This window comes from Phalacrocorax aristotelis, chromosome 4 (assembly GCF_949628215.1).
Source record: "Phalacrocorax aristotelis chromosome 4, bGulAri2.1, whole genome shotgun sequence".
Lineage (NCBI taxonomy): Eukaryota > Metazoa > Chordata > Aves > Suliformes > Phalacrocoracidae > Phalacrocorax > Phalacrocorax aristotelis.
The window spans coordinates 68784635-68792371 of NC_134279.1; positions in this window are offsets into that span (position 1 = coordinate 68784635).

Consider the following 7737-nt stretch of genomic DNA (forward strand, 5'->3'; position numbering starts at 1 on the left):
AGACAGCTGATACATGTCTTATAGGAAGCTACAACAGGCCTGTTCTCAGTTTTTACATTTGTGATAGAAAACCTCAGTCTCTGAAAAATTTAATTGGCAAAAAATATCTGTAGACTCCTAAAACGTTAGTAACACCTTTCAGTGGCATAAGATAATGTTAAAAGCACTTATCTCTGAGATGGTTCAATAACACTGAAGAGAATTTTCAGGAGGGGCTTCCTTGATCTTCCAAATTTCTAAATGTTAATTGTGCATAGCCACAAAAAGAATAATAAGGTGAAGATTTTAGAGTCCATTCTTTCTGTGTTTAAGCACCGTCCAGCTTTTGAGGTTGAAAAAGTCCTGTTGGGACCGGTGTTGTATTGCTTAAACCAATAGCCAAGCACTCAAGATTGTATGGGAAACTTCTTCAGATATTTCTTGTAATGGGAGAGAAAAAAAAAAAGCTTACTATATAAGCTTGGAAAGCTGGATTTGGAAAGTATTAACATAGTGATATTTTAAGAGTTTTATTCAACATTTTATGGATGTTAATGTTGCCCAAGTTTGCCATAAAGAGCTCTAAAGGGCTTTGGCACGTGAGGTGTGATGAAACTTGCCGAGTGATGCAAAATGCTATTCCTTTCAAAAATCGTCCCCTATTCTGCTGGAGATTACTACTGGCTCCAAGGCAAGGCTCATTTTTTTAAACTAAACTCCTGATGAACGTAGGTTTGGCTTACGTGATGAATAGTCAGCTGGAGTGGCCAAGGACTGTTTTCTCTTCTGCTGACTTTTCTAAGGACAGAACTTCAACAGAGGCAGAAGGAAGAGACAATGTCATAAAATGGCACAGTAAGATATACTAAAGCTTTGCTGTCAAAGCCCTCAAACTGGTGCCTAAGAGCGTATGCCTCTACATGTGCCAAGTGTATGTGAGATGTCATCAAAGTTCATTTTATCTTTCTACTACACACACACAAATGACTAAATTAGCCTCAATACTAAATAGCCAAGTAAACAGCTGTATAATCCAAATGTACCAATCTGATAGATCTAATACCAGTAGTAGATCATCAGAATCTACATTGCAAATTCAACATCTGTATTTCAGCTAAAAGCCTGTCAGTCAAAACATTTTAGTAAGTAATAGGATTTACCAGAAAACCAGTCTGGGCAATGAAATGAGTTTATAAGGCAGCAAAATACCATAGACGTGAGACAAAGTAGCTTCATTTAAAACTTCACGAGTACTGAGCAATTTCAAATATAAGCTGAATCTCTTCAATGACCTCAAGAATAAGAAGAAAATGTAAGGCTGATACTTATATATACTTTTACCATGGTCAAACCAACAAAATGTTTTCTTACCCCACAACAGCACAATTTCTGACTGCACAGTTTCCTGCAGTAATAAATGCGATGTGGTTTATATTGCCACATGGTATGTTTCATCCATATATCCCAAAGCACTTTCCTCAGTGCTTTGATGAGCGTTGCCAACCTCCCTTTAAATCAGAGCGATCTCAGAACAGATTCACTTTATGTCATGAAGCATGATGAAGAGACCTTCAAACAAGGAAAGACCCAAACTGGTAGAGTGCATAGTGCAGTACCATACATGAGTGTCAGTAGCTTAGGTTTGCCCTAGCAACACAGATGTGTAGGCCAGGGCTTAGCCCAAGCTAAGAAATTCTCTTTCTTGGGAGGTCTATTTAGCAGTTTGCAAGGCAATAATGGCGTGGTCTTATTGCCTTTTGGTCTACAGCCAGTTCAGTAAACATCACCCTCTGGAACTCTGCATAACCTTTTACCCCAGTGCTGATATGCCAGACGTAGTTTTGAGGAGTTATTGTGTAGTCTAGGAATTTCAGTAAGGCCAGTATTGAACCCACGTGCTCTGAGTGCTTCTCCATATGGTTTCAATTATGCTATCTGCAATCTTCAGATTGCAAAACCCCAAATATGCCAAATAAAATGTTCAAAATACAGCTTATGAGCTCCAAGATGACTTCTGGGCTTTTCTTTAACGGTTGTAACAGAGTTTCCTAAAATTAAGATTTAGCCATTTCATCATCTTATTGTGTAAATTTTTAAAGAAAAACCCCACACTTCTACTAATTACCGATTTATTGGTAGTAAGCATATGCACGGTCTTTAACCCTCCCATAATTTTACTCCTGTAGAAAGGTTATTGGTGGTGAAGATAGGTACTACCTTGTTAATCATAGAATCATAGAATCATAGAATAGTTTGGGTTGGAAGGGACCTTTAGAGGTCGTCTAGTCCACACCCCCTACAATGAGCAGGGACATCTTCAACTCAGTCAGGTTTCTCAGAGCCTTGTCCAGCCTGACTTTGAATCTTCTATAACAATTCATGAGTATAGGATATTGCCAGCTCAGTCCAAGTGCAAGATTTTCCCAACAGGCTGTGAGACTTCTCAGCATAGTTTCTAACATAGGAGCAATAATAGCATTTCCTTCACAGCCTAAATATTCCAAGGGGATCCAATCTCTCCTTTCCTTCATGACGGTTTGGAATTCAGTGTTAATGCCTTCAGGAGAATTTTAGGAGGAGTTCATTCCAAAATCAACATTATAAAACGGAAGTACACCAGCTTAAAATCAATGTCAGAAAATAGATTACTCATGAACTAACATTATAGTATACTAAAGGTGAAGATTTCTAGCTGTGTTTTAGTAAGAAAAATGTGCATTGCATCATCAGTTGAAGCTTGTTAACTGTATCCACATGACTTACATTCTTATCCTGAAGACCACTCTTAATCAAAGGCAATCTATTTTTCATATTGGAAGAAGATAAGGCAGGCAATATAATAGCTTGAGATCTCCATAACATTATTTTGCTTCATAAATACAAAGATGAGTCTTCCTGTAAAAAAAAAAAAAAAAGAAAAAAAAAATACTACCTAGATAACTGAAACAGCCTTTTGAACATTACTTTTATTCCAGAAGTCGCAGACACATATTTTTTACATAAATTCATGCTATTTTTTATTACATTAAAAAAAAAAAAAAAAAGAGGAAATGTAAAATTTCAACACTAACAACTCCAAGCTTCTTAATTTTGGAAGGAGTAAAAAGTATGTACAAGACTCTTGGTCCTTGCTCCATGTTGGCGGTGAAGACTGCCAGAAATGAACAATGTGCAGCTGTTCTCTGACTAATGAAACCAAATCAGATGAAACCTAGTTTTCACAAGAAGTGTTCCTATGAAGGAGCCCTGTTTGATTGAGCCAGTCCTGAGATGTTGACAAGCTGAGGCAGGGACACCTGCAGCCTTTCAACCTACACTAGGACTCCTGGGTTGGCTTTGGTACAAAGTCTGGTGAATTCTGTCTTCAGAGGGTTAATCAGGAGGTCATTCATGGCTGACATACACAGAGGATATCTACTTGTTGCTCAGTTATTTACTCTGAAAACAGCTACAGCTTTCACCTTAATCTCACTGCACGTAGAATGCAGGCCAATGTGTTTAAGCAGATCACAGAGTTATTGCCTCTGGAAACAGAAATATCAACACCCACTGAAAGAAGCTGACACTTTCCTGTGGAAATTAATGAGGGGAACTTCAAAACCTGAAGAAATAGCTAGAGTCTCCCAATGTAAATATCCTATTGTATTGATGAGAAAAAAGGTCCCAGATGACAGCAAGTCCTTTCTGGAGGGCACATGGCTGTTAGGACATTACCTCTTTAGCCATTTTGTTGTAGGCTCAAGGTTTCATAAGAAAACATACAGAGGTGCACACTGCTTACATGACACTGTAGGAGAATTTAGTTACAGAACTCTCCAAGCAATCAGGAAAGATTTTCTTCCTTCTTGATTTTTATTCCTGCTTAAAGGGGTTTGATCTGACCATGGGGTTACATAAACACTGTAACTAAGATCAATATACAGATATAAGAACTTACCTGAATACAGAATCACTTGAAGTAAAAATTGTAACTTAATTCCTTTTGCTTACCCTCATGTCTATAATATGACCCTTCCTTTCTATGTTGTGCAACAGAAATTCCTTTCTGATTCTTTTCCAAGTTACTATTGGACTCCAGTTATTAACCATGACAAGAGCCCTCTGCAATTGTCTGGAAATGTAAAGCTGCTGAAGTGGCCAGCTGAGATTCGGCATGGTATGAGATAATACATGGTATGCATAAAGCCAGCCATGTCACTTTTATGTGACCATATCTTAACTTAGAGGGGAAGCCAGGGCTTGAACAGCTGGGACTGGAGTGCATGCAAGATCACGGGGGAGACGTTAACACCCCAAGCTTGCTGAGCAGAGCTATGTTTTCAATTCTTAGTCTATATTACAGAAAATGAAAAAAAAAAGAGGAAAGAAAAAATAATATACTAATTAATGTGTATGGATGAGCTAGTCTTACCTCTCTGTGGCACAGAAGTGAGACTTAAGGACATCTGGATGGAAAACTCACACTGTTGTTTCTCTTGGGAAAACTGCTTGGGAACAAATTCTACTGGCTCTTAATCAGATGAAATTTCGTCTCAGGGAGTGTGCAGCATAAGATCTAGTCCTCTTTTCAATGAGTTATAGGCTTTCATTTCCGTGGCTCTCAATCTGGTGTGTATACAGTAAACGCATTAACAAGAACTAAAGCAGTGGAGAAATACAAGAGAAACACGGATGACATCTGGCTGTCTCCTGCCTATGTATCCACAACAGGTTTTTTGTTTTAACTCTGGTATTTGAAAACTGTTTTGCAGTGTCAAAGGCTACGCAGGATGCAGCTGTGTTTGAAGAGTAACAGTAAGCCTAATTCATATCTATGTTAAACAAACAATCCAAAGGACCCCCTTGTCTCCCTGTGAAGATTACATATGGACATGCAGAAAATAATTTTGGTATTTTCTTTATGGAACCATGTTTTCATCTGGGAGAGTGTCACTGCTCCCCTCTTGTAGAATAGTCATGTTATTCAGACCCCTCTTACTCCTGTTCCTGAGATGACTTTTCACCATTCCTTTCTCCTGAAATGTATTGTCATGTCTGCTACAGCTTTAGCTTTGCAGGAGCTGCCCTTGCTTAGAACCTGATTCAGCACAGTTTTACTCACATTTATCCATGCCAAAAACCGTGCACTTCTGAATGGCACTTCTGAATAAAGTCAGAGTTAAAATTTTCTGCAAAATAAAGGAAGAGGGCAAAACTAGTATATGAGATGGGTCAAATAGAATGGATGGGTCAAATTAAGTGAAATAGAATGTAGAAATATGTTAATATACCAGAGTTGTGTTAAGAAGCAAAGGAAAAAAGTAAAATGCACATATGCAGTATATGAATAGGTGTGATTGGAGGAGACAAATGGGAACTGGAGGAAGACACCTAGAGAGCACATATGTAAAAGGAAAAGAACAGATGCTTGAACACTGTATTTTACAAATTTTACTATTTTACAGATAGTAAAGTTGTGGTATTTTAGTTTGTTTAGATTTGCTTATCTGTTGTCTAGGGCTGTGTGAATAATTCTTTAGTTCAACAGTCTAGATCAGTTGAGATGAAAATGCCTTTAGAATCCGTTGATTTGCTTTTCTCCACAGCAGGCAAAATCATGTGTTTCAACATGGAAGATGTGTTCCTTCCTTGGAATGTAGAATCAAATAAAATGGGGGGACAAATAAAAAAAACCCAACCTAGAGATATTTCCCTCCTATCTCAGTGCTGAACCATGAAAGGATTCACTTGAGGAAATAAGAATCTTCTCTTTCATCCCCTCCCTCAACTGAGGTGTCCCCCCTCCCATGAGAAAAGACAGGCATATGCTCTTCTGAAGCTAAATGTCCTGGGAATGAGGCAGATCCTGCTGCTGGAGTTTTTCCATTTTGCAAGGAATAGTTAAATATTTATTTTGCTAGAGGGACCATGACACTGTATCACTGCAGTGAGGCTGTTCAGTGGGACACAGGCTGGGAGGAAGTTCTCAGCCATCTTGGGTGACTATTCCAACCACAAAGCTCTTCAACCATGCTTATTCACTGAAAATAGTTTGTGTTTTATGCAAAGTGGAACAAAGATGTCCAAAGGTTTTAAAGTATCCCAAATGCTCTAAAGCATGATGGTTTAGGTAAATGACTTGAAAATTAATGTTCAAATGCTTCCTTCAGTAGAGAACAGACATGGGCACAGATTCCTCATCTCCTGAGGGAACTCTATACCTGAGGATCCATGAGTATTCCCAACAGTGATACCCCTGTTTGAAAAGAGGAGCCTCTTGTCTGAATCCAGAATTTCTCCCCCAGCAGCCCTCCAAAATTGAAACTGTCCAGTGAAGATTTCAGGCCAGAACTGAAACAGAGCTGAAATTTAGAGAATGTATTGTTTGGCAAGGAAAATAAAACCAGTCAGCTTTACTACTTACCTTCATCTTTCATCATCAGAAATGCTCTTTCAGGGGATTTTATAAGAGGAAGAAATCTAATTTGTAAAGGAACATTCCATTTGAGATTACCTCAAATCTCAGCTTTCAGAACAGGTTTCTGTAATGGGAAGAAAGAAAAGTAGATTTCCTTGTTATTAAGACTGGCAGAGAAGGATCCACATAATATAGAGAGTCATGTACCATATACAATAACAGTATAAAGACAACAGTGGTATTTTCCATCTGTTTAGTAATAAAGGAGATTAATTCAACTTTTTTTAGCATTATTATTGGTTGTTTACATAGAAAGCTGAGTTTTAAGCTGTGAAGAGCCATTCCCCCAGAAGAAATTACTCTTCTGAGCATGGATTTGCTCCATCCTGCTTCCACCATGTGAACACACACTTGTCCAACCTCCTCCACAGGATGCTGACTCAAAAGAGGAAGAGGTGAAGGGTCAGAGATTATGGGGATGCGGTATGGGTCTATGGGAGGCCAGTGATACCCTCTATTCACAGCCATCAGTACAGGCCAAAGCTAAGTTAAGAGTTTCTAAAAAAATTTTCCTCTAGTGATTCAAACCAGATAGAAAGATATTCTTTACCTCTTGAATTCTAGTCCTAGTTTTTCTCAAATTTAATTTGATCAGGTTACTAAGCAACTTCCTAGGAAGCCTTTGGAATTTGCTATACGAGAATCTGCCAAACTTACCCTTATTTAGCTATAAAAAGGATATTCCTGCTGGGCAGCTCAGCATTTTTATTCACCTTAACCCATTCATATGGTATCAGAGTAGAAAACAACTTTGGCCAGGGACAGCTAGACATGTTGGCAAGCTTGATGTTCCATAGCTGCACAGCAAGGTAGATCTGATTCCACACAGTAATTACATCTCATCTTACACTTGATTTTGTCAATGGTCTCACTTGCTTAATGTATTGCTTAAGGTTTTACTGAATCAGGACTCTATTCAGTACTTGTTGGAGCTGCCTGGTATTTGATTCCTTCTGAGAGTGTCTCTATGAATCAGTATGGAGTCCAGTGCATTGTAGGCACACCCAAGCTACCTTTATTCTAACAAAATTTCAGTACCAACAGTGTCCTGTTGTGGATATATGGTGTGATATCAGTGTGGACTAGGTCTTTTGCTAATTTACTTTGCTTCTTCTATAGGCTTACAGTGCACACAGTGGTCCAGCTCTGTCTACTGTCTACTACAGCTGATCTACTAAAAGTCACTTAACAGGATATAAAGCTGGCTCAGGTGTATCTGTACAGCAATGACTGCAGTACATATATTGCTAAGGATTTAAATTTCAAAAAGAAAAATGAGAGTCTGTCATGCAGATCATTGA